The sequence below is a fragment of the Sciurus vulgaris genome, assembly GCF_902686455.1.
Source record: "Sciurus vulgaris genome assembly, chromosome: 4".
NCBI lineage: Eukaryota > Metazoa > Chordata > Mammalia > Rodentia > Sciuridae > Sciurus > Sciurus vulgaris.
In genome coordinates this window covers 160,140,435-160,167,733 of record NC_136464.1, presented here as the reverse complement: position 1 = coordinate 160,167,733, position 27,299 = coordinate 160,140,435, and the positions used below count along the sequence as shown (strand labels likewise).

The window sequence follows — 27,299 nt, the reverse complement described above, 5'->3', positions numbered from 1 at the left end:
CAGGAGGCACTGTTGGTGAACAAAGCTTTGTGCTCCTCTGTGCAGGTGCTTGGCTTTGTCCAATGGACCCTTCCTGGTTTTCATGTTTAAGAGTGAGGAGCTGCTTGGTGCCACTTCTGGGAGTTACCAAGAAACACAGACACCCTAAATGTTCTTTTTAAAAACTGAGATCAAATTGGGAAGAGGTTGGTGCAGTCACTACCTTACCTGTAAGACCTCAAGCCCAATCATTGACACTGTTTCTCGTCACAGTTTGAGAACTGCAATTAGACAATGTGAACTTTGGCTGGGTTACTAATCCACTAACAATATGAGGCAAAGTAATTGCATGCTGTAGCGCAGTGGAGTGAAAAAAATAGTTTATTAATAATACACTAAAAAGACAATAAAATCATTACAATGGCATAAACCCAATGGAAGGTTAGGGTCGGCAGATATTGACTTGTGCCAGCTGATTGTAAGATTTCCAGAAATTTTTCTAGCTGGATGTGAAACAGTCATTTAAAAAACTAAATGACATGCTTACACTTCTCAAAGTGTATTAAAAGCAAAGCTAATAAATTCTCAAAACTTATCATTTCCTAATACTTGTATAATATGTATCCTTCAGAGGTTACTAACTTGTACTGCTCATACCAATTGTCCCCGTTTAGTAGAAATCTCACATAATGGTGGGACACATTGCATTTCTTTCTGGCTGCATCTCCAGAGATGTCCTTTCCGTGCCTTGAAATTGCTCACAGTAGACGTATTTACACCACAGAAGTCAGACTGCTGCAAATCAGGTACCTCACTTCCTCCGAGAGACATTTGTGGAATATTTACCAGCATACCCTCGCCTGGACCCAATAAGACAAAAAGAGAACAGGAATAGGGACAATGGCAGAAAAAAAAATCAACAATATTCTAGAAACAAAGAAAGCAGGAGAATTAGAAGTGATTGATTTAACACAGAATATAGGACTGAAATCTAAGCACCCCAAAGCGGGGACCCAAAGAAGCAAACCAGCTACACCACAGAACCTTAGATAAAACCAATGCTGGTCCCCTGGGTAGAAAGAACTCAGGCACAGATGTGCTGAAAACAAACATGTTGAACATTTGTGCAACAAAACACCCTGACTCCCTGTTTCTTCTCATCCCTGTGTACCCCTAGGAGGAAAGGTAGGATTCGGGAAGTACTGGACTCAAGGAGAACTCACCTGTCACAGACTACGGAAACAGAGAATTAAAAGTCCCTGCTCTCAACTGTGGGATCCCACAGTCTTCTTCCCTTCCTCCACTCCCATAATACTGGCAGTGAGGCGTTAACCCCACAGGCAGATTATAGGATTCATCACTGGGGAAGCTGACCAAGGAGATGCTGACTTACAGAGAATGATCTAGCAAGGTGCCTTGTTGAAACATTCAAGTGTCTGCAGAATCACCCAACAGAGAGGCCCAAGCTTTACCCACACAGCCATCACTTGGGTGCCAGCAATCACCAGACATTTGACGGAAGCCTCTAACACAGAAAAAAAATATTATTTTCAAAGTACAGTCCTATGCCAGAACAAGCTATCAGGTGCAAGGGGAGAGCAGAGACATTATTATGAGATCTCCAAACATTTACCTGCCCTGAACCCTTTTTCCCAAAGCTACTGGAGGATGTGCTCCAGCAAAATGAAGAATTAGCCAAGAAAGAAGATTCAGGCTCCAAAAAACAAGGGATCCACACAAGGTAGAAAGAAAGAGGAGTACCAAGAGGGGCTCTAGGAAGCTCTGGGGTAGTCACAACAGTGGGCCTGAGGAGAAACCTGAGTTTGGAGCAAGATGACAGTTCCAGGAGGATTCACAGGGACAGAAAGTTCAGAGAGATGACCAGGGTGTTCATCACACAAAGCAAAGCTCAGGGATGAATTATGAATATATATATAATAAGTATATATACATATAAGATAAGAAGACAAAGCAATTATCAATTCCAGAGGGCAAAAGATGCACATGACAAATGTAATCACAGTTCACTGTCGACAATATTTACATAGTCAAAATAATGCAAGTACTTGCAAATACGGACCAATGATTTCATTAGATGTGATATCCGTGACTCATAATAAATATTTAGAAAACCACGTTTTCCCCATTTTAACGTCTTGAAAATCAGAATATATCTTCTTAGTCAATATGATAAAAAAAAATCACATCATGGTTTAATTAGAACCCTCTTCTTCTATTATGGCAGCTAATAAAATAATGATAAATTTCAACATCCGCAGTTGAGACAGGAAGAAATGCAAGAACTCTCCCTGGAATAGAGGGATGAGCGGACCTGGAGGCAGGAAGAAAAGGCTGCCTCCTCACTTCCGTAGCAAGAAGTCAGGAGATTGTCTCTACAATTACAACAGTCAAAAAACACTGAAAATGTATTATTTAGAGTGATTGCTGCAAACTCCAGCAGTACAATTAAATTCGGAGGGCGGGGACTCCGGTGGCAGTGACAAGTGAGAAGGATTGGCCAGGAAGCTACAAGGTTGCATTGTTCAATAAGGCTGCGGACATCTGATTTTAAGCCAGACATATGTATTAGAAATAAAAATAATATCAATAAATATAAAAAACAACGAACTGTCGCTCAGCCATCTCGAGCCTCACCCGAACAGGTGTCAGACTGTGAAAGCCAAAAGGAATTTCTAAGGGCTTCTCCATCAAGACAGGCTCCCAACCCGTCCCCACTGTCCTTCTGAGCCGTTTGCGAGAAGCCAGGCCTGCAGGGCGACATGATGTGGCCTTCCTTGTCATCTCTGCCTCCAGCCTTAGAACACGCCGCCGCCTGATTTCTCCTGCTCGGAAGTTCACGGAGCTGGTCTTCGGAGAAAGTGCTAACCGCAGCGCGCACCGCCCGCTTTTCAAAGCTCTCGTTACTCAGAGCCCTGAACGGTGAGAAAGGAAGCCGGCGGTTGGCCTGGCAGGTGGGGAGCCTCCTTCGCGTACACATCTGGCGGTGGTCCGGGAAACCCAGGCCCCTCCTGTTTCGCAGAGGAAGAGCCTGGATTCCTGACGCAGAGGCAAGCGTTCCGCCAGTGCGCTCCCGCGGCGCCCCGCCGGGAAGATTGACACCGGCCTCCTGGAACGAGAGGGTGATAAAGCGAGAGGAAGATTCCTCCTGATAAAGCAGAAACGGCCTGTTCCTCAGATGTCAGGGCTGCACATGAGCTTCTGCAGTGCAAAGAGGCCACCCAGCTGTACACCGGGACATTCCGGCACGGCCGGCTTGTGCAGAACAGCCATCTGCAGGCGCTCCCAGGAATCTGGCGGGGCTTTCGAGTCTAGCAGAGACTGGGAGTACGCATCCAGGGGGTGCGAGGCACCCAGAGAGGCGGACGGAACCGCTGGCTTTCCCCCAGCAGGGCTGATATTCAGCTGCTGTGAATGCCGCAGCCACACCACATACCGATGGAAACTATCCTGATGGTAAACAGCCCCAGTCCGGGCCCCTCCCCGGGGCCCCACACCTCCCTACCCGCCCGTGACCGGAGGGGGAAACATATGGCCCAGCAGGGGGCCTCCAGGAGCTGGCTGCGGAGGCCCAGCCGCAGACAGCTCTGATTGGTCGGACCCGCCTGTTAAATATTTTAAACATCACTCCCCACAGCTAGATCTGTGAGAAGCCAGAGCACCCACTTCCTGCAGAAATCCCTCCACCTCCTTCTCCCTCCTCCGTTTCTCCCTAGCTCCGTTTAGAACAAATGAGAGGGAGAGGGAGAGAGAAGGAGAGAGGCAGACCTGTGTAGGCTGTCTCTATCTAGTAAAATGTCTTCCTTTGCCTAAGAAAGAAGCCCTTTTCTTATTCCCTGGGGGAGGCTGGTGCGCCAGGCTCCGAGGAAATTTTCCTATGTGCTCTTCTGCTTTCATAACTTGTTTATCATGATGAAATTAGGCCAAAATAGCCAGCAACTGCCTCGTAAAAGGGAAAAATAAAGTTACTGGAGGTCGACAAGCAGGGGATGTCAGGGGACAGAGGACAGGAAGGGCCTGGGAGATATTGCTGAAGCCTCTGGGTATGAAAAGTCTTTAACCCTGCGCGCCAGAGGACCTCTGCGCCTCAGCCTTCTTACCTTTCAGCTGCCACTCAGGATTTCCAGCCTCTGCAGGAAGGGGATCCCCCAGGTATAAGGTCCAGGCCCTAAGGATATTCTGGGCTTCTTTCATGGAGTCATAGAGCCGGGATTATGTTTCCCCAAAGTGGGAAACTTAGCTGGTCTCTTACCCCTTGGTGGAGGCAGGCCCAGGTGTGGCCACAGAATCAGGGAAGAGCCTCCCACTCCTGGCTGGGTTACGGCAGTATAGGGTGGGGTAGGGGTGGGAGACATTCCTTTGGGACACAGGAAAACCATTCAATCTGTTGCATCTGTTTCTACAGGAAAATATTTTCCTGTTTCCAAGTTATGAGACTTTGGCAAATGTAGCAAAAATAGTCTTCGGGGTTCGATTTTGTTTCATTTTGCTCGTCTTTATGTGAAATCAATGGCAGGCTGCAGAGTGGAAAGGGTCCACCCCATAAGGACTCGGAAAACCAGTCATTCTGTAATCTCTCCAGCCAAGGCCATCTCCTCCTGAAATAAAAATAGTACTTCACTGCCTACTGGGTTACGGTGAGTAGCAAGTTTCACCCAGTTTATAAAATGTCCTAAAACGTATGAAGTACACACGCAAATGGAAGGGATTCTGATGCTCTTTTATTCTAGGAAACTAGACTGTGCATAAGGGACAGTCTAGTTTTCATGCAGCAAAGGCAGGGAGCAACTTAGCAAAGCTGACCTCTGGACACTCAGCCTCCCTTTTCTTCCCACCCACTCCCAGTATGCCCCTCCAGAAGCCCAGCACGCTATACTCCCACTGCTGTTAGGGACAGGGCCTCACTGTGCATGGCTGCCTCTGGGGCCATCCCTCTCCCTCACGTTACTTGCTCCTCCTGTGGTGTGTGGGCTTCAGTTTGCCCAGGACACCCTCAGTTCTGCTGTGGCACCACCCACAATCTGGGTCTGCAGCGGGTGGGGAACCACATGGCCAGGGAAGGAAGAAGCAATAGGGAACCAGGCTCATCTAACCTGGAGAAGAGGTGGTTTAAGGGGCCCATGGTAGACGCTCTCTAATGCATGCTGTTGGAGAAAAAAGATTAGAGATGTTCTGTACAACTTTCCAGGTAAAACATGGCATATGGTCATGTACATCCTTCTATCACCTAAATGGAATTTTTCTGTACATCTTATTGAGTCACTATTTTCTTCTCACTACTTAACAGGCATGTGAGTTTTTCCCTGTCAGTGCATGAGGATGGTTGAATTTTTTAACAGCTGCCTGGTGTTTCATAGTACAGATATTATCAGTCTCCTGGTTAGACATTTAAATTATTCTCAGCCTTTGGCTGCAATGAAAGTCTTTGCACTCATGGGGACTGTTTCTGTATAATAAATTGTTCCAGGTAGACTTGCTGGTCCAAGGGTGTGTGCATTCTTAATTTTGATAGAGATAGCCAAAGAGTGGGTAGATTTTACTTCAAAGTAAAAAACAATTGTAGCAACCAAAACTACCCCAAAATGGTGTGCACTACTTTAGGAGGTTGTGAGTATCAGAAGGGAATCAAAAGCAGGCCACAAACCAACTTGTCAGGAAGCCACTGGGTATAGTCAAGCACTGCAAACTCACAGATCACAAAAGTCCCTTCCAAGTCAGATACCCTTTCCTTTTTTTTTTTAATTTTTAAAAATTTTAATTGATAAAAATTGCATCTCATATGTGTAACATGTTTTGAAATATGTGTCCTCTAACTTTCTAATAATAAGTATAGCCCTAGAGACTCAGCATATTTTTGTTGAGCATTGTTCAATGGTAAAGCAAGATGTGGCATGATTCATACTGGAAGGGACAGGAAGGATGCGGGTCAGTGCGACATATTCCAAAAGCAGCCTTTGAGTAAAGCAACGCTCTGGCATAAAGGATTCGCCAGTGGTATGCTTACACTGTGTGGGGTCTGGACGATGGTCAGGAGGGGCATGTGGGAGCCCCTCCTCGCCCTCTCTGTCATCCCTCACATTGTCCACATCTGTAATTCCACATATGGAAAAGTGCTGATAGCAAATGTGGCTCAAAGGCAGTGCTTTTCTGGCCATCAAGAGCCATTAGGTTGCTTCCCCAACAACCAGTGCAGCCTACTAGGTCGTAATTCATTGTGAGGAGTGTTCTTACCCATAGGTAATTGAACACTGGAGTTTTTCCAGGGGTAGGAAATTCCCTCCCTTACAAGTCAACACATTTCACTTTTTGGAAGGATCTTTCTTAAATCTTTGGACAAAAATCTGTTTCCCTTTAAAGTCTGTTTCTTGATTTCAGTTCTTCCTTCTAGAACCACTAAAAACAACATTTTCTTCCTTCTACATACCAGACCTTGCCATATCTAAGGGCAGCCATTAGATGCCAACTTGGTCCTCTCTCCTTCGGGTTCAATCTCAGTTCTTTCAACCATTCCTTCTGAGTCATGTTTTCCAGACGTTTATTATCTCAGTTGCTGATTTTGAACACCTTCCTCCTCAAATAGTCAACACCCCCTTGGAAGTGCTGCCCAGAACCAAGAAAGGGTAAGATGGAATCATTGCTCTGTTTTTCTGTGCTCCTTCCTAAAGTCTGCATACCAGAGAGCTCTTGCTTTGGCCTGTCAACATGGCCCTGGGTAAAAACACCGTGATTTCCCACTGGGAATTATTCTTCCTTTTCTAAGTTCTCCCGTCTTTTCTTGATTCTCCCTGCCTCCTCCTATGCGGAAGATGGTAGGTAGCACAAGGAACCCAGTTAAGCCATTCAGACTTTGGCTTCCAGACTTTTCAGCCTTAGGGACAAGGATGTACCAGAAAAGAGGGGAACAGAGAAATTCCTTCTTCCTGAGGGAGGTATGGCTTTTCAACATCCAACAACTATTCATCTCTTTCCAGGAAATTTCTCTTATGATATAGAGTCTGTTGGAGTTGCTTACAAGCAAAGAACTCTGATCCAGATGACCCTGTCCTATCCCAACCCCAGCGGAGCTCCCCATGGGCCAGAGATTCCTAAATTTTGCAGTTGCTGCCATTAAACTGCATGTTGCCACTTCTGCACTTGGAAAGGTGATTTGGGACAAAAACACAGCCCTTGGAGATCATGGGTGTCTCTTCCTAGTTCCTGTTTGCTGTTGCCTGCTGATTTGACTAACTTGCCATCAAAGTTTCCAATTAAGTCACTGGCAAAAATGTGAAAGAATGTGCAAAATCATAGCCTGTGTGAATGGACAGCCTACTCTGACCACCTTTCAAAGTGAGGAAATCTGTATAGTCACGGATGAGGCAATTGGGTAATTGGGTAATTGCCTCGTACGTGATGGAACTGAAGTCAAATCCAAGACTATCAGTCGGAAGCCAGGGAGATGCAAGGAAGAATGGATCCTGTAAGAACTCCCAGTCCTCAAGACACTTGGGGACAGGTTGCATCTTCAACTGTTCCTGAAGACCTGGGGACACAGAGGGGTGAGGAAGCCCATGGAGCCAGCACCAGGCTGCAAAAGGCCCAGGCTGACCCCATTTTCTCATTAACAGAGTGGTAGAGATAGACACTGGGGCCCCTGGGTGTTGAGGTGGGGAAAGGAGGGACAGGTGAAAGGACTCAGTTTAAGGCGGGAGACTGCAGGGGAGAAGAGGACCTGGGTGGGGAGCCTCGTCCAACACAGACTCTACTCAGTACAGTGGCGTCACCACGGGCACGTGCTGGCATCTCGCGGGCGCCCTCTTTGAGAGACAGAGGTAGCAGGAGAGATGCCCCTGCCTCTCATGGTGTTCCCCCCTCCCCAGGCCCCTGCTTTTGCTCTTAGAGAAGGCAATTAACAACATAAGAAATCTGACATGGCCAGAGAAAAGACAAGCATTGTGTGATAAGGAAATTATATTCAGATCAATTCAGATGTTGTTTTTGCTGAAAATTTTTTTTCTCACCCTAATTGGATAGTAGAAGATCCTAATTGTATAGCCTTAGTCATTGAGAGAACCTCCGTTGATTTCTATCATTTAAAACAGCTTTTTATAGTCACAGCATCTAGATAAAGTACATTTCCTCTTCTTTTCCAACATATCACATTTCTTGGCAGAAACATCTAGCAGAAAGTACCCAAAATTTTTATAATGAGGCTAAAAATCAAAAATTTCGCACATCAGATTTCTCTTTTAGAGTATTTCTTCCTGTGAAATCTTCCCTTCCTTTAACTTTATTTTAGTGGCTCACAATTTAAAATTTGATTTCAACATCGTTCAATCATCTTGGAGGATCTTGTTGCCAAAGGACATTTGCTCTGACGTTAAAGGCTTCTGAATCGAAAGGGCTTTGCAGTCTATTCACTCAGGAGCTTGGCTGGGTTAGCGCTGCTGCCACCTCCCACTCAAATTCCAAGGGTGAACTCCAGAATGGCCTTCCTGCTTTCTCCGTCTTGGTTTAACTTGGCTTCTCCCTAAGATTTTCCTTTTTAAAACCCGTGTGCTGTTGTGCTCTTGATTTCAATACAAAGGTGGCTGGTGATTACCTTGAGGAGTAAAAATCAAGTTCAAACCCAAAATACCAAAAGACCTAGGGCAGGAATCTCATGGAGAGTCCTTGCTTAAGGATCAGGAGGCCCGGTGGACTTGCTACCTCCAGCTGAGTCACCGTTCTCCCCAAACCTTTTGCTTTCTGCCCTGAAACGGCCTTCCCGGCTCTGCTCAGTGACTAACTCCATCACGAATGTGACCCAATTTGTTTGGCAGGATGAGTTTTTTTTTTTAAACTCACACTGCTTTTACCGGTCACGATTCTCTCCCAGGCATTTAGCGACTCCCTCTCAGCACCAGGCTGGCCCTGCTGCTGAGCTGGATAGATGGCTCTCTCCCCAGCTGTTCCTTGCAGCCGGCCCTCCTCTCTCTGGCAAATCCATATTCCATTTGCTTTTCTGCAGCATTCTGATATCTCTAGAGTCTCCTTAAAATAGATAGATAAACACTAATCTCCAAGGCAAGTCGCAAGGCAGAGCCCGCAGATTTGTACCAGCTCAATAATCTGTTCCAAAAGGCAGCTGGATAAAAAAGAATCACAATAGTACAGTATCTGTCCACTTGTACAGATTTTTTTTTTATCATTTATAAAGCACTTTTGACCCACCTGATCATATTCAATATTCGCAACAATCCACAGCACAGGTATATATGCTATTTCCATTTTATAGATAAGGAAAGCCAGGCCCCAAAGAGGTGAAGAACTCCCTACAACCAAAGAAAAGGCAGAGCCAGGACTTGAACCTGTGCTTATGAAATTGCTGTGTAAGTTACATTCAGTGAAATGCAGAGGTCTTCCGTGTTCAGTTGGACAGGCGCCTTTGACACAGCCCTGAAGGTAATTGTGTACGATATTGTTAATGTGGCTGCATTTTGACTGTGACCTGTCTGATGGGATCGGGAGTGGACTTTTCCACTTGTGACATCATGTGGGCTCTCAAAAAGCATCAACGTTTTGGAGCATTTAAGATTTCAGATTTTCAGATGAGTGATGCCCACCCTGCATACACTCGTGTGACCATCACCCCCAAAGATAAAGCCAGTTCTGTCATTCAGAAGCTCTGCTGGGGCCCACTCTCCGCTCTCAGTTAAGCTGCCAACCACCTTCTGACTCCTACGCCATAGATTAGCTTTGGCTTGAAACCCAATCTTCTGACTCCAAACTTCTGAATTCCAAATGTCTTTCTTTGTCTCCTATACCACCCTGTGTCTTTGGAATTAACCAAACTGGCACCCAGGTCCCACCTGGACAGAATCTATAGACACCGGACATTAGGGAACCAAGTCATAGTCTTTCAGCTGAAAAAATAAGTCAGCTGGTCAAGGGGACCTCAAGGCCTCAGTTTGGGTGATATATGAACAGCACTCCCCAAATACACAAAGGCCCTACTGGGAGGGACTCTTTGTTCCTAGCCCCGAGTCGCATCTCCTGTACAGACATGTCACCAAAGGAAAACGGCTATGACTTGGAAAGGGAAGGTGCCAGAGTTCAGCTTTGGGATAAAGATCACTAAAAAACCTCGTGCTTCTGGAACCTTCCCGCCTACCATGAATCCTCCCCTCAGGGCTCTGAGGACGCCAGTTGCAAGAACACCCTGAAGTTTTACATCAGAAATTCCCTTTTATGGATTTTCCGTGCCCATCAGACACACAACCTGACACCTGGAAGCTTTGTGACAGGAGGCCTCCATTTTAGGAGAAAAAAGACAAGAAATAAGAAAATCCCATCTACTAATTCGAGGAACATAGGGTCGATGGCCCACCTGCTAAGTCATGCTGGGTTTCCATCGGTAAAGGGGTACATAAAACAATTCACCTCATCTGTCTGCCCAGCTTCATGCTAAAGTCTGTGTTCAGTACGGCAGGTTAACTGGTTCCTCTTGGATCCTGTTTACACACAGTGGCAGCTGGTAAATGTTTAACAGCTGATTCTCCAGGAGACAAAAGAGCCCTGATGTGTAGTATTTGCAGATTTCTGTGGTGTCATTGAAGGCAGACTTGGGAGTCTGCTCCAGCAAGCTTCCAACTTTAACAACCTTGAAATTTATTGAGCACACTGTTTCCCCACCAGCAGAACAGACAGGATGGCGGGCCCCAGTCACTGCCCAGCACACCAGTGATGTCCAGGTTGGGTTATTAGCGAGTGGCCCTGCCCCCTCGGCCTGCTTTCCCAGGTTCTCCCAAAACAGCCTTCTCTCCAAAACAGGGGTTGTTGTTAGATAGCAGTTTGCAAGGGGCTCTTTTTCGGGTTGAAATCTTCAAATAAACTTTCAGAGTCATTTTGAAGTGCAGAATTCACATAAGCTAGACTGAGATGAATTCCCACACATCCCCCATCCAGAGTCAGAGCTTGCCAGCCTTCTTACTTTTTTTTTTTTTTTTTTTTTTTTTATGTTATGAAGATGGAACCCTGGGCCTTGCACAGGGGAGGCAAAGGCTTTCCCACTAAGCGAGGTCACCAGCCCCAGACCCCACCTTTCTTCCTTGGCCTCCATCAACAGCTAGTCGTTTAAACTCTTCAGACGCTCCCTGAACATCCAGCTTGCTTTCTTGTTTTGTTTTGTTTTTCCCTTTAGAAGACTAATTGCAGAAAAACACAAGCATGTATTCATTTCCTGCTCCCGGATGAGCATCCACAGCTCTGTGCAGCCCGGGAAGGATTGGAGTGGCAGGAAGAGGCTCTGCTCAGGGGAACAGCATGGGAGCCAGGAGCAAGCTCCGGTCCTCAGACACGGACAGGCTGCCACTCTGCCTCCATATTCCCCAGCCAGGTGGTCATGGTGGAGAAAAGATGAATGGAAACGTGCTGGCTTGTGAAATCATCCATGCAGTGGAAAGAGAAATGGCTTGCCTTTTCTATCACGGTGCCTGCGATGGATCGACCCAGCCATGAGTCTGCGTGGCTGGTCCCCACCTCTTCCGCATAGCTGGTCCTTCTCTGTATCTTGCTCTGGGTTTTATTTTCTACTCTGCCCATTTCTCCTGCAGGAACTTTGGCTTTACAGTTTTAAGTCTTCTGGTGACTGTAGATATATAGTTATCCAGACTTCCTGTCCCTCTTGTTCTGCTTGTCACATGCTTTTTAAATTTCTCTGATGGTGCCTTACTGTTATGGAGGGGTTCAAAATCACCCAAGAAGAGGCCCCTGCCCTCTTGAGATTCTGTAATCTAGGAAAGAGGATCCTAATGATGTCTAAGCTATATTTACAGATTTCCAGAGTCATCCATAAGAATAATCCTTTAAATAGACACTAATGTTATTTCCATTTTAAATAAGTGATAACTGAGGTTCAGAGAGGTTAAGTCAATTGCCAAGGTCACACAGCTGGTAAATAAGGAAAAGAAATATGAAAGTAGAATTCTAACCCAACCCTTACGACTGTGAAACCTGGACCCTTACTATTTTGTGACACTTTTTAGTACCCAACTAACAGTAATACAAGGGTGAGAGTACTAATAGCAGAAACAGCAGACATGAAGAGATGGGTGACTTAAGAGGATGGGGATGGGAACCAAGGGGGTTTCATAAGTACCTTTTCTTAGGAAGGTCCTGAGTTTCCCAGCCCTACAGTTACTCCAGCAGACCCTGGAGCACTCTGTGGGCTCTTGGCTAGTGCTTCTGGCACCTGGGATGATGATTTTAATCCGTGGCCTGGAAACTGAGCCTAGATGGAATGCCTCTTGATGTGTGCATGAAGGGAGAAGGTTTGAGGGTAAAAAAAAGCCAGGTATCAAATTTCCAGAGCTAGAGCACACAGTGGGCATCAGAGACCTTCTCTGCCACAAAGCTGGCCCACCACTTGGATCTGGAGTGTACAGCCATGGACTGCATAATGACATTGACATGACATACAACAGTGTCTCATACGATTATGACGGAGCTGAAAAACTCCTGTATTTTCACTGTACCTCCCTCTGTTTAGATACACACTTCCTTTCCATTAGGTATCGCAATTGCCTACTTAAGAGCTGTACAGGTTCATAGCCTAGGAGCAATAGTCCACACCACACAACCTAGGTGTGCAGTAGACTATACCGTCTGGGTTTGTGTTAAGTGCACCCTGTGGTGTTTGCACAACGTGGAATTGCCTAATGATGCATTTCTGGGAACCTATCATTAAGTGATGCTCGACTGCATATAAACACAGCCACTGTTGGCCCAGTGAAAGGAACAAGAAATGTGATCCTTGAAGACAGTAGTTCTCAAGCTATGCTCCTGAATTTATTTCATAAGCGCTCACAAGCTGGACTTGGGGGTTCCGTGGTAAAAATTAAAGCATTACAGTTGTTACCAACTTTATATGAATATCCTACAGGCATCTCAGCTTCAGCAGAGTTCATTGAAAATTTTTCAAAGAAAAACTGGCACCTACTCCAGTTATCTGCCAAGGAACATTGATACAATGCAACCAATAAATGAAGGGAGCTAATGACTATTAGCAGAAAACCACAGAAACAGCCCAGTTCGTCTTGGTGTGACAACTTGATTTTTTTTTTTTTTTTATGAACAGTTGGTGGTAATTTCAAATTGCATACATATGTTACAGAGACATACTTTTTGCATGTAAAATTGTTCTTAGACCATTTAATGGAAATAAATACTTCAATATCTGGTGGTGTCCTCTCAAGCCTGATAGCTTCAGCTGCCATCCCTTGCCTCTCTCTTACGCATGAGTGTGATTATATAATTATTTCGCTGCAGTGTGAACCCAGTGTAGGAATTGCATGCAGTGGGATTGTGCTGTTCCTGGACTGGCAGAAGGTACAGGGAAGTGCTGGTGGAAATGGTTCTATTGAGGGGAACACAATACAAAGGAGGGTCCAGATTTTCTCTCCCATGAGAGTGGCTGTCTGCCAGGTGAGGACGTATCGGAAGCATGTTGGTTTTACCAAGCAGACCTCCACTCTGCTTCCCCTGGGAACGACTCCCTGGCCTGACCCCTGCCTATGACATGGGAGGCCCATGGCGGGAAGAGAGCCTGCACAATTTGAAAAGGCCTGACAGATGATTTCCACTCCTCCTCTGTTCAGGAAGGACTACTGGACCCCCAATGAACAAGGTCTTTAAAGGTGTTTCAACATATTAGTAAATTTCCTTTTTTTTTTTTTTTTTGGTACTGAAGATTAAACCTTGAACCCAGGGGTGCTTTACCACTGAGCTATATCTCCAGCCCTTTTTATTTCTTAGAGACAGTCTTTCCAAGTTACTCTAAGTTTCTCAAATTGGCCTCAGATTTGCAATCCTCCTGCCTCAGTCTTCAGAGTTCCAGGGACTACAAGAGTGCACCACCATGCCCAGCTAAATGTTCCTATTTAAAGCGCCCCTGTGGCTAGTACAGGGCTCTGACTCCTGTCCCCCCCCGCTCCCCCAAGCTCATCTCTCTCCCCAGAGCAGCAATACAACCAGCATTGGACCCAAGGTTCCAGGCCCTGAAAGAGACCTGCTTCTGCCGATCCTCTTGCCAAGCCAGTGTCTGGGCTGCAGCGTCTGCTCACTAGAGCTGGTCAGCACTAGCTGCCAGGAGATGATGCCACCGCAGGCTTGAGTGCACCAGTGGCATGGGTCTGCTCCACCCACACTCTCCCCTCAGTTGAGCACACCTCTCCTCCATGTTTTCAGTAAGAGACCTGGTTGATGGCATTAGCCAAGGCCTCTGGAACTGCCTCCCCAAACTTCCACCTAAATATCCAGCAGCAACTTCAAACTCTACATGTTCCAGACGGACCTCATCATCTCCTGGTACAACCCAGCTCTCCCTCCCATAATTTATTTTTTATTTTTAATCCAGTCATCATAACTGTACATATTTATGGGGTAAGGTGATATGAGTAGATAATGATCAGATCAGGGTAATTGTTCATCCATCACTCTAGACATGCATCATTTCTGTGTGTTGGGAACATGCAAATCTTCTCCGTGAGCTATTTTGAAATACACAATAGTCAACCATGGTCATCCTACTTTGCTAAAGGATATTCGAAGTTATCCCCCTTTCGTCCTGCACCCCACTTTTATTTTGAACTCGGACAGTGGTACCACCATCAACGTGGCCACCTGAGCCAGGAATCTGGGAACCGTTCTTGCATTCTCAATTTTTCTCCTCCAATCTCTCACCCTATAACCAGCCAAACTTTGAGTCCCATTTATTTTATTAAACTGGAATGTGTCCCCCAAAGTCCATGTGTTGGAATCTTAGTCCCCAATGCAACAGTGTTGGGAGGGGGAGCCTAATGGCTCCACCCTCGTGAACAGATTGATGCATTATCATGGGAGTGGGCTAATTATCACAAAAGTAGATTGATGTAAAAGTGAGTATAGTGAATTCTTGCTTGAGTACCTTCAGAATCCTCTTCCCTTCTGTCTTCCGCCACGGGATGATGCAGCGTAGAAGCCTTCACCATATGCTGGTAATTTCTTAGCCTCCAGAATAGTGAGGAATAAATGTATTTTCTTTATAAACTACCCAGTTTCAGGTATTCTGTTATAGCAACACTGAAGGGACTTTTTGGCTTCCTAGAATCTCAGTCCTAGCTCAAGCCCTCAGCATCTTATCCAGGTTTACTGTAACAGGCCTCTCTGATTCAGCCTTCTCTCAGGAAGTCCATGCTCCATACTGCTCCAGGGGGTCAATTTATAAAGCAACTCAGACATGGCACCTCATTGCTGACTGAACAATAGAGCCCAAACTCCTTTATGTATTACACCTGGCCAACCCGCCCTACTCCCCGCATCTATCTTTTCTTTTACTTTGCCTGAAGTTTTAACCCCCATCAAGAGACACCTCTTGTCTTCCTGTTACCTACACTGGATCATGTGTCCACTTCCTATTGCCTGGAAGGCTGACCTTCAGCAGATATCCCCTCCCATCTCTCCTTCTTCCCTTCCAGGGTCAGATGCCTTCCACAGGTTCCCATGATCCCCAGTGCTCCCCTCTGGATCTCTCCTGGTCTTTGTATCTGTGTCTGTGTTGACTCTGGAGGAACGTGAGCTCCTTGAGGGCGGTGTTTTCTACACCTTTTAATCACCTGCCCTGATGAGCAGTTGGCCAGTCATAGAACGAAAGCATCTACAGGGTGAAAATCTAAAGCAAGCTTTGGAATTTGCAGTTGGCATCCCTGACCTTCCAAGGGCAAATGTCAGAAAGCACCACCCACAAACGCGGCCTGGTCGCTCACCCCTTGGACATCTGTCTGCTGTTAAAACATCTCCAGACTCTCTAAAACAGGGGTGTGGGGGATGGGAGGACGCACGTTGCCTTCTCAAATTTGGCCCTGATTCTCCTTCTCAGTCTCCAAATGCGGAAGTTCCTGAGTCTCTGAAAGACCCATCCAGGATATCAACTCTTTTCCAGGGCCTGGAGTCGCCTAAAGTCCCCTATTGTACACACACACACACACACACACACACACACACACAGGTCTAGCACTTCCACCGCACAAAAACCACAACCCCATTCTCATGCTCCCCCCAGGGCTCCCACCATGGTCAAAAGCACCTAACACTGGCTTGGCCCAGCAGCCTGGTGACATCTTACTATCCCGGTGCTGACTTTGAGCCTGACACCTCCCCTCCCCCGCAAGACTCCCGTTGTCCCAGCCTCCTATGGTCACAGAGAAGGAGCTGAACCTTTGAAAAGTAGTCAGGACTTCCAAATGTACCTGTTCCATACCTGTGTTTTCAAACAACCACAGGCTAAAAATGCTTTGGGGAAAAATTGTGTCTGCAATGAACATGGACAGACCTTTTTTCTTGTCATTCTTCTCTTAAAAATACAATATAACATCTACCTGCATTTACATGGCGTTTACCTTGTATCAAGTATGATAAATAATCCAGAGATGTGTAAAACATACCAGAGGTTTTGCATAGATTCTATATAAGTACTATGCCATTTGATATGAGGACTGGGGCATCTGTGGATTGCTATAGCCATACTGATCCTGGAACCAACCCCCATGGAGTCCACAAGGGACAACTGGACTGTTAGACCCTGAAAGGAGGACCTGTGCCTTCAGCATAGCCAACAGAGGTGAGAACACAGTTTCTGGCTGGGCCAATCTGCTCTGCACTTCCTTCTGATATTTACTAAGTGCTTCCCAAGCGCACACCACCTTCAGTCTGTCTTACAGGAGTCAGTTTGTCAAAAGTAAGGATGGAAACTCCAGTCAAGCAGAGGTTCAAATCCCAGGTCTGCCACTTAGGAATTGTGTGGCAGGCCTCTACCTTTCGGTGCCTCAGCTTTCCACCTGTAAGACAGGGATGAGAACAGTAGCACCTCCCCCACAGGACTGCGCTGAGGCAGAGCCACTTAATGCAAGAACGGGGCCTGGGTTGTTGAGGGCAGCACAAGGGTTAGCTCTCCTTAGTGAGGGCCATTAGCTCGTCGGCTCCACACGACCACCTCCTGATGAGGAACCACTTTACAGATGAGGAAACTGAGACTGGAGAGAGGAACCAGCCCAACTCTGAGCACCTCCAACGTCCCACATCCTCAACCACAGAGGACATGCACGTCCCAAATCCCCTCACCCAGGAAGCTAGATCATAAGACCCGACCTTCCTCTGAGGTTGCCACCGCAATGTCATCCACAGCGTTTGCAGACCATGACCTGGGCAAATCGCTCCACATCCTTGGGTAGGTAGTGCCTACGTTTTTAAGCTGGAAATGTGCTCTGAGCTAACTCAGAGATAGGAGATGTCCCCTACTTCAAAATAGGTCTTTTTGTAAAAACAAAAAGAAGGTACAAACTCTTGCCAGTTATCACCTGACCTGACCAAGCCACTCCATCAACAGAACAATGATACGACAGCAGAGCAAGCCTCAGGTTTCTACGCTTTGACTTTATTCTGTCGACATGTACCTCCCTTTGGCCCTGGGAATATCAGAGAATTGCTCCTGCAGAGAGGGCGACTGGTGACCGCAGATGGGGCACTGGAGCCGCCAGCTGCCAGAGGTTGTCTGGCAGGAAGCACGTTGGTGCTCTGGCAGTTTCTGGGATCATGTGATATAACCGCCAGGTTATACTTCTGCAATTGCAGCCCCCAGGCGCCAGCCACGGGAAACACACCAGCTAGGCTCCTTTAGAGAGACTCAAGCTGGGGCTCTTTCTGTACCAGGAAAAACTCAGGAAGACAAAGTTTACCTTTGTTTAGGTTTAGAGGTGACAAACAGCAGGATAAACAGGAATGCAGCAGGTGGATGATTAATGGGGCTGAGGGGCATTTGCATTTGGCTCTGAGCGATTATAAATACACAGGGCTCCTCAAGCATAACCAGTCGGTTACAAATGAAGAGTCATCTTTCGGTTGCTCTTGAACTTCCTTTGCACCTCTTGTTTTGTACAGAGCGAGCAAACAATTTGTAATCCTCCAGCTGTGGAGTTCCAGGTACACCACAAAGACCTGAGACACACCTTTGCCCTGGGTGCTTCTGTGGTTGCAGGTTAACCCAACATTCAGTTAGAAGTCTATCTAACAGCTTCCCTACCCCTGATCCCGGCTTTGATGTGGATTTGAAGGCTCGGTTCTGACTGTTTGGTGTGTAGGGCTGGTTAATTCACTAATGCTTCTCATACCCCACATGGACTCATATCACCAGCTATAGAAACGATCAGTGGGACGTTACAACGATCAGTGGGACGTTACTTTTAAAGGATACATTCATGTTTAGAGAAGCTTCGTGAATCAAGAATCCAATATTAGAAGTTGTTTACTTTCAGGAAGAGAACATTATTCAGAAGGGTAGGCCCGAAGGAAGAAAGTACACAGCAGCAATCCATAGTGGCTGGTTCATCTGTGGCATCTTCATTATACCTGCTGACCCCGGCTTCTTTGGGATTTTAGTCTTTGACAGAAGATACATGCACACACATGTGCACATGCGTGATAGTAAGCCTATGTCTTCTGCGGCTCGACATCTCAATGCTCAGTGATGAAGACACTTGATCACCAGCCTCAGTCCAGGCTGCTATTTCTTCCAACATGAATTTCCTTATTTTTAAAAAGACATTATGGTAGATTCTTAGTTTATCTGGGTTCTTGGTAATTAGACTCTGCATTCATCTTAATTGGAGGAAAACTCCTTTCCAACCAAGAAACCAGCTTCCCTCCGAGCTTCTGAGAAAAACAGTCAGAATGCTTTTGTTTCTATTCCTTTTCCCGGAAGTCATCAGCCAGAATGGTGTGTGGTCTAGAATCTGGTGAGTGGAGCAGACCTCTGCAGTCCACACATCTCTCTCCTGTTTGTATTTCTCCTTGTGCAAGTATATTATTAAATATTTCATAAGCTAAGGGCTGATGCCTGGTGATGTGGCTAAGCCAGAGGCATTGAGCACTCTCCTGGGGACAGGATGGCGGCCTTCCTCAGGCACTCAGATTCATGGTTCTCCATTCTCTAGTTGGCCAACATTATTTGACAGTAAATAAACGACCCCAAATGGCCTTCTAGTAGGGAGGAAAGAAAGGCAAAGACTTTTGCTCTTATTCTGCTCTTAAGACTTCATGCTGGGCTGGGGAGATAGCTCAGTCGGCAGAGTGCTTGCCTTGCAAGCACAAGGCCCTGGGTTCAATCCCCAGCACCACAAAAAAAAAAAAAAAAAAAAAAAGACTTCATGCTGGTTAGAGAATAGAGGTTTTTTTTTTCTTTTTTAGAAAAGAGAAGATAAGACCAATAAGTAAACTCTAGTGCCAAAAGTAATCCCGTAGATGTCAGAATCACTAACAATAGCCCATGACAGTGTTGCTGTGTTCAAAGAAAGTATGGCTGAAAACAAACCAGAAATCAGGGGTCAGCACTTCCTGGTCTCTCGCCTTGGCTCCTTTTCTACCCCCAGGTGGTCCCCATATCCTATTGAGCATATCTCTTGCCAGCCATGAAATCTACCCTTAGTCTTTGTTCATTCACCATCTTCAAAGATCTTTGTGCCTGGACTTTGGCCATCCCCTTCCGGGTTCTTGGCCCCATGTGCATGTCCCTATGGGTATGGACATTTTAGTGTCACATGTTAGATGTGCACATGTCCGCCTACCCCTTAACTATGAAATCCTTGAGGGTAGGCACTGCCTCTTTCATGTCTGCATCTCCATTGCCTAAGGCTCACTTACGAGTAAGTGCATGACCTAAAAAGCAATGTTTGTATCCTACTCTATTCCAGGAAGCATTTGAGAAGAAAAACATCATCTCAGATCCTTGAGATCTGTCTCTGCAAAGGTCTGCTCCCCCTGCCTATCTGGGTCTGGCACGAAGAGCACATCTCACTACTCAGGAGGCTTAGGCAGGAGCCTGAGGCAGGAGGATAGCAGGTATCAGGCCAGCCTAGGCAACTTAGAGACACCCTGTCTCAAAATAAAATTTTAAAAGGGGCTAGAAATGTAGCTCAGTGGAAGAGTGCTTGCCTAGTGTGTGTGCGACCCTAGATTCAATACCACAAAAAGAAAGAAAAGAAAATTGCACCTCATTGATAAGAACTAGGTCAGACATCAGGCAGACTGTACCAGCGGGGCAAAGCCTCCACCAGGACACTTCAACATATTGTAAGGGAGGGACTGAGACCAGGAAAAGAAGAAAGGAAGTCTTATTTACTGATGGTCTACTGAAAGTCAAGCCCTAGGGCTCAGGCACCATACATACCAGGAACCAGGATGCAAAACACAGTCCTGGGCATGGTGACACATGCCTGTAATCTCAGCGCCTCAGGAGGCTGAGGCAGGAGGATATCAAGGTTCAAAGCTAGCCTCAGCAAGTTAGCAAGGTCCTTAAGCAACTCAGCGAGACCCATCTCTAAATAACATATGAAAAAAGTGCTGGGGATGTGGCTTGGTGGCTAAGTGCCCCTGGGTTCAATCCCCGGTACCAAAAATAAATAAATAAATAAAGACAGTCTCTGGACAATGCTACCCTTGCCTCATGCAAACCCACTCCAAAATCCTGCTAAGATTTCCTGGGCAATAAACACTAAAGACCTCATTCTCCAAACGTGCTTGCACTGGGTTCCCATAGGTAATTTTCCAGGCTGACTATAATAATAACAGCAGCTCACCCCAGGCTGACGCTCCAGTGCACGATGAAGCCTGAGCATCATGAGTGGCTGCTGCGCTGGCCCGCTGGAGGCACAGAGTGGAGGGGTGTTGGAACTTCTCCAGCAGGGGTGACAAAGGCACTATGTCTAGTTGATCTCTAGCCTCACGGAACTGAGCAGCATCAACACAGCTTCCTGATTTGGCAGCTTTCCAGCAGCGACAGAGCAGCTGGTTTCTGAGCATGGAGTAGAAGCAGCAGGTCAGCGCGACCTGTCCAGGTAGGGTTTGCAGTGTGGCTGTGGGAGGGGTAGCTGGCCCTCACTCTTGGCCTCTCTGGCCCTTGCCATATTCTATAACCCAAGGGTGATCTCCAGACCAGCCATATCAACTGTACCTGGGAACTTGTTAAAGGTGCAAATTCTTGGGCCCCACCCCACACCTGCTGAATGAGAAACTCTGGAGGTAGGGCCTGTACCCTTGTCTTTCACCAACCTTCTAGGTAATTCTGATGCACATTAAAGTGTGTTGGCTAAAAGCCAACAGCCAATAATAAACCTGTTTCTGACAGAAGTTAACTTGAGTGAGTCCAGTTGTCTACAACTGAACTCTGATTGGATCATAGTTCCTCCCCTCAGGTTGTCCATGGAAGACAATAATGACAAAAACAGCATGCTGTGCTGGAGATGAACAAAATAGGGGTACCTTGCCAGTCAAGAATGATCTCCCAACCATCTTATATATCCACCTCAAAATTTTTTAACATAGCCAGGCACGGTGGCACACACCTGTAATCCCAGCAGCTTGGGAGGCTGAGGCAGGAGGACAGAAAGTTCAAGGCCAGCCTCAGTAACTTAGTGAAGCCCTAAGTAACTTAGTGAGACCCTATCTCATAATAAAAATAAAAATGATGGAGGATGTGACTTAGTGGTACAGCAGGACTGGGTTTAATCCCCAGTACCCCTCCCCAAATTAACATGAACCCTCACTAGTTATACAGTCACACATCAATTCACGAGGGGACACATTCTGAGAAATGCATTAGTGGTCCATTTTGTCTTTGTGCGAACATCACAGCGTACACTTACAGAAACCTAGGTGATCTGGGTCGATGGATCCACTTGACATCTTGATGCAAGCAGGAGACAGCAGACGTGAAATGAATGGAGCTGCTGCCAGAGCAACCTGGCCGACTGTTTACAGCAGTAAACAAACACATACTGTAAAATAGTGGGTGCTGGCTTCAGCAGCACATGTACTAAGATTGGAATGTACAATAAACGTGGCCCTGTACAAGCATGGCACGATGATTCTTTAAAATTTAATTAATTAGGGCTGGGGATGTGCTCAGTGGTTAAGCGCCCCTGGGTTCAATCTCCGGTACCAAAAATTAATTAATTAATTAATTAATAATAAGACTGGGGTCAAGGACCAACGTTCAATCTCCAGAACCCCAAACCAAACAAAACAAGAAAAAGCATAGTATAAAAATTCTGTAAACCAGTAACAGTCGTGTATGATCATTATCCAGTATTACACACTATACACAATTGTGTTTGTGGGTTTTTTTGTTTTGGGTTGTTTCATTTTGCGTTCATGGGCCTGGGGATGGGACCCAGGGCCTCGTGCATGTGAGGCAAGCGCTCCACCACTGAGCCACAGCTCAGCCCTGTACTGTGCATGATCACATGTACTGTACTTTATATATGACTGGCAGTGCGCTAGGTTTGCCCACACCAACATCTCCACAAATACTTAAGCAATGCCTGGTGCCACAAGGTCATGGCAGTGACCAGGTCACGATGCAATAGGGAATTTTTCAGCTCCATTATAATTTTAAGTGACCACCATCATCTGCACAGACCACCACTGATGTAAACACTGCCACGTAACATGACCGTATTTCTAAGTATTAAATATACTCTGTTAAATATTATAAAACACACATGAAATAGAAAATTAAAGATAAAACAAAATATGAATCTAAGCAGAAGTTCTAGTATCTTCTTGAGCATCCCTTTGGATTGTTCTGACATGTTAGTGATCACCGTCGGAGAAAACTTCCAGCAGAAGTAATCACGAAATTGAAGGAATTTAAATGAGGGTGCAGGATGGGGGTGGGAACTACAAAAGAGCAGGAGGCAATCAGGAGCTGATGATGATGATAAGGCTAATGATAATAATAATAATTAGCTAATTATTAGCACCTAGCTCACAATCATTTACCCTCAAAAGCACCCCTGTGAAGTAGAACCATTATCCCCCTTTTTCAGGTTGGGAAATTGAGGCTCAAAAGTCTCCTGTCTAGGAAATGTCAGGACTGGATTCTGAAACCACAACCTCAGTTCTTCCCTTATGGTTTCTGGCTTGGGTGTGATTGGTGGAAACATTCACTGGGACAGAGAATTCAGGAAGAAGATCAGGTTTGGAGGGAAGAGGGTAAGTTTTGATGTCTGAGGTGTTTAAGGCTATTCAGTATGTGAATCTGCAAAGTCAAAGTCTGTCTGCAGAAAGAGACTTGAAAAAACCTTGGCTTCTTAGCAGGAATTGCAGGTATTTGTGGGGTATGATGGGAAGGAGCAAGTAGAGAGAAGTGGGAGACAGGAGAGTAGGGAATGAATGGAGCAAGATTCTTGATGAGCTAGGAGGAGTGGAGTTGGGAACATTGCGGGATCCTTATCTCTGGCTAGGAAGGGACACAGGAATTCAACAGAGCTGGCCTTGAATCACAGATCCTCCTCCTACTGGCCAAACAACCATGGGAAACAATGAAACTCACGCCTCCGTTTCCTCATCTATACAATGAGAATAATAATAGTACCTGAAATAGAGATGTTATGCAGATTAAATAAAAAATGATGTAAAGGGTCTGTTTGGCCCATAGGAAATGTGTTAGACAGCTTTTTCTTGCTGTGACCAAATTATCTGACAAAGACAACTTAGAGAAAAAATTTACTTTGGTTCACAGTTCCAGAGGTTTAGTCCGTGATCAGCCAAGTCCGTTGCTCTGGACCTAAGATGAGGCAGAACATCGTGGTGAAGGGTGGTAGAGGAACTCAGCTCTGTCCACAGTCTCCAGGAAGCAGAGATGGATGGGGAGGGGCCTCAGGAAAAGGCATCCTTCCAGGACACACCCCAGTGACCCACCTCCTCCAGCCCCACCCCACCTGCCCACGGTTAGTACCCAGTTAGGCCATTCAAACGAGGATGAACCGGTTAGATTTCAGCGCTCAGTTTCACCATTTCACCTCTCAATACTCCTGCATCAACCCAGGGAATATCTCACCATACAGGAAGAATTCGATATTTGGTAGTTATTGAACTGATTATCTTTATTGACCAGTATTGTTTGGGTGAGGAAGGACCAGGTAAGGATGGTGCAGATGCAGATAACGCCACAGGGGCTAGAGGGAGTTGTTAGTTGATGACCTTAACCTCTGGGCCAAGAAAGGGGGCAAAGTCAAGGACTAAGAGTGACCACACACACTTCAGACAGAGCACTCATCTCCAAAGTTTATAAAGAACGTAAAAAACATTACGCCCAAAATACAAAGAACCCAATCAATAAATGGGTTAAGGAAATGGGCAGACACTTCACAGAAGAAGATATACAGGTGATCAACAAATATATGAAAAAGTGCTCAGCATCCCTGGTAATTAGAGAAATGCAAATTAAAACCACCCTAAGATTTCCCCCAACTCTAATTAGAATGGCTATTATCAAGAACACAAGCAATAATAAATGTTGGCGTAGATGTGGGGGAAAAGGCACACTCATATATTGCTGGTGGAGCTACAAATTGGTGCAGCCACTCTGGGTTTTTTTTTTTTTTTTCTTCTCATTTGAGCGGCCTGGGATTCGAACTGCGGTCCTTCGGCATGCTAGGTGAACCGCTCTCCAAAAGGAGCTGTTTCGTCAGCTCCAGTGCAGTCACTCTGGAAAGCAGTGTGGAGATTCCTCAGAATGCTTGGAATGGACCCACCCTTTGACCCAGCTATCCCACTCCTTGGTTTATAACCAAAGGACATAAAATCAGCATACTACAGTAACACAGCCACATCAATGTTCATAGCAGCTCAATTTGCAATAGCCAGATTGTGGAACCAACCTAGATGCCCTTCAAATGATGAATGGATAAAGAAATTGTGGTATATTTACACAATGGAATATTACTCAGCCATAAAGAACAATAAAATTATGGCATTTGCTGGTAAATGGATGAAGTTGGAAAATGTCATGCTTAGTGAAATAAGCCAAGCCCCCAAAATCAAAGGCCAAATGTTTTCTCTGATAAGTGCATGACAAATATAACGATGTGGGGTAGCGGGGGGAAGAGAAGAATGAAGGAAATTTGGAGGGTGTAGAGGAAAAGGGGGTGGGAGGGGGTGGGGATGGAAAAACAGTAGAATGAAACAATATTACCCTATATACATGTATGATGACATGAATGGTGTGAAGCTACATTGTGTACAACCATAGAAATGAAAAGTTGTACCCCATTTGTGTACGATGAATCAAAATGTGTCTGTAAAAATTTAAAAAAAAATTTAAAAAGAATAAACACTACCATTTAGTAGCAGAAAAATTAATTAATTAATTAAATAAAAAACAAAGAAAGAAAGAACTAAGAGTGGGAGAAGCAGAGGCTGCTGAGTAGGGAGCAGGAAGGTACAGGTCCCCAAGAGCCACAGTGGAGACAGAGAGGACATGCATCAAGCCCACTCAAGAGGACCTCTGAGTGGAAGTGAGGGTGGTAGTGATTGTGCCAGGACAGAGTTGGAGAGTTAACGCTGCCTAATTCCAAGACGTATTAGAAAGCCCCAGTAATCACGGCAGAGTGCTGTTCAGTACACCCAGACAAAAACACCAGTGCAACAGAATGAAAAGTCCAGAAATAAGCCTGTACCTACAGGGGTAACTGACTTATGATGCAGATATAAAGGCAATTCACTGGAGAAAGAGTTGTCTTTTCAGCAAATCATTGCACATATGCAAAACAAAACATATGCAAAAGCCAAAACAATAAACTGTGATTCATACCTTGTACAATAAACAAAAATCAACTCAAAATGGACCACAGACCTCATTTAAAACTATAACACCTTTTAAAGAAAACATAGGAGAAAGACTTGGTGTCCTGGGGTTAGGTAAAGTTTCTTAGATATAGTTCAAACATTCAATTTATTTTTTTTCAATACTGATAAATTGGTTTCATCACAATTAAAGTCTTCTGCCCTTCAGAAGACATTACTAAGAGAATGAAAATACAGACCACGGACGGGGGAAAATATTTGCAAAATATGCATGTGATAAAGGACTTATATCCAGAATACATGATGACCTCATAAAAGTCAATAAGAAAATGATATTTTAAAAAAGAAAGAAAAAGAAAACAGTCTAATCTAAAAATATAGGTGAAAGCTTTGAACAGACACTTCATTTAAAAAGATGTATGGATGGCAATGGCATTGAACATTATTAGGGAAATGCAAATTAACAACACAATGATGTACCACTATCCAACTATTTGAATGTCTAAATTCAAAAGCCAACCAGGGGATCGCGGTGTAGCCCAGTTCAGAGCCACCGCTCAACAGGCTTGAGGCCCTAGGTTTGATTGCCAGCAATGCTCACTGGCCCCTCTGCCCACAAAAAGATCAACCATACCATGTATTGACAAATCGGAGAAGGACTGGAACTGCCATACACCGCTGCTGGTGATACAAAGTGGCAAAGATCGGTGTTTTCTTTTTTCTTTCCTTTTTTCAGGGATGCATTTGTATTGTTCCAAGTCAGGATCTTAACCGGGACTTCAGTTGAGCATTAGGTAAAGTGATGATCTGAAAGAGAAGGAGATTTTCTCCTTCTGGCTATTAGATATGCACACTTACCTTGCACCAGACCCAGGAGAATCACTGTCATTTTTCCAAAGATTTCTTTTAAGATGAAGATAAATGACTAGCATTTTGTGAACTGCATGACAATCCGCCCAGACTTCACAAAAACACCGACCTAGAAGCAGAGGCTCCAGGGACCTCCCTGTACTGTTCTTTGGGACTGTCTTTACGTGGAGCAGCTGTAGGTTCTTCGGTTTCCATCTAAACCTTCACAAAGTAAATTAAGAGGCAGAAGGAACTTCACAGTATTTGAGCAAGTCTCAAGTTCATGTGGGAAACCAGAGAGTTATGACTTTAAGGATCATTATCTTATTAGTAATCATTATGTTAGTCATTCATTGAATACTATGTGCTGAGCACTGTTCTGGGTACTTCACACACACACACACGTATACACACACGTGTGTTGCCTCATTTAATCTGAATAATTACAGTCCCCCCTTTCCAGTTTTGCTGTCCGCATTTACTCAAAATCAAGGTCCAAAAATATCCCAGTACAGTAGGATATTCTAAGAGAGAAGAGACTCCATCCTTTTATTACGGGGTACTGTTGTAATTGTTCTATTTTATTATTAGTTGTCTCTCCATGTGCCTCATTCATAATTTAAACTTAATCATAGGTATGTATGTGTGCACAGGAAAAAACTTTATGCATAGCGTTTGGTACTATTCAAAGTTTCAGGTGTCATAGGTTCTCAGAGCTTAAACCTCAAGGCTAAGGGGGACTGCTGGATTTCCTAGCTCTGTCTGCAAAAGGACATGGAAGCAATGACATTCCCGTAGCGATGAGCACATTGAGCGGC

At 45.3% G+C, this 27,299-nt stretch overlaps 1 protein-coding gene across 1 annotated transcript in view; it reads right to left on the bottom strand.

Moving 5' to 3' along the window:
* Positions 1-342: 342 nt before the first annotated feature.
* Positions 343-27,299, bottom strand: part of LOC306660401 (uncharacterized protein) — a 45,629-nt gene continuing 18,672 nt past the window's right edge. Inside the window, exons 5-6 of the mRNA XM_079138591.1 lie at positions 4,098-4,595; positions 343-3,106 (exon numbers count right to left, since the gene is read on the bottom strand). The gene's annotated coding sequence lies outside the window, so the exon portion shown is untranslated. The remainder of the gene's footprint in view (positions 3,107-4,097; positions 4,596-27,299) is intronic.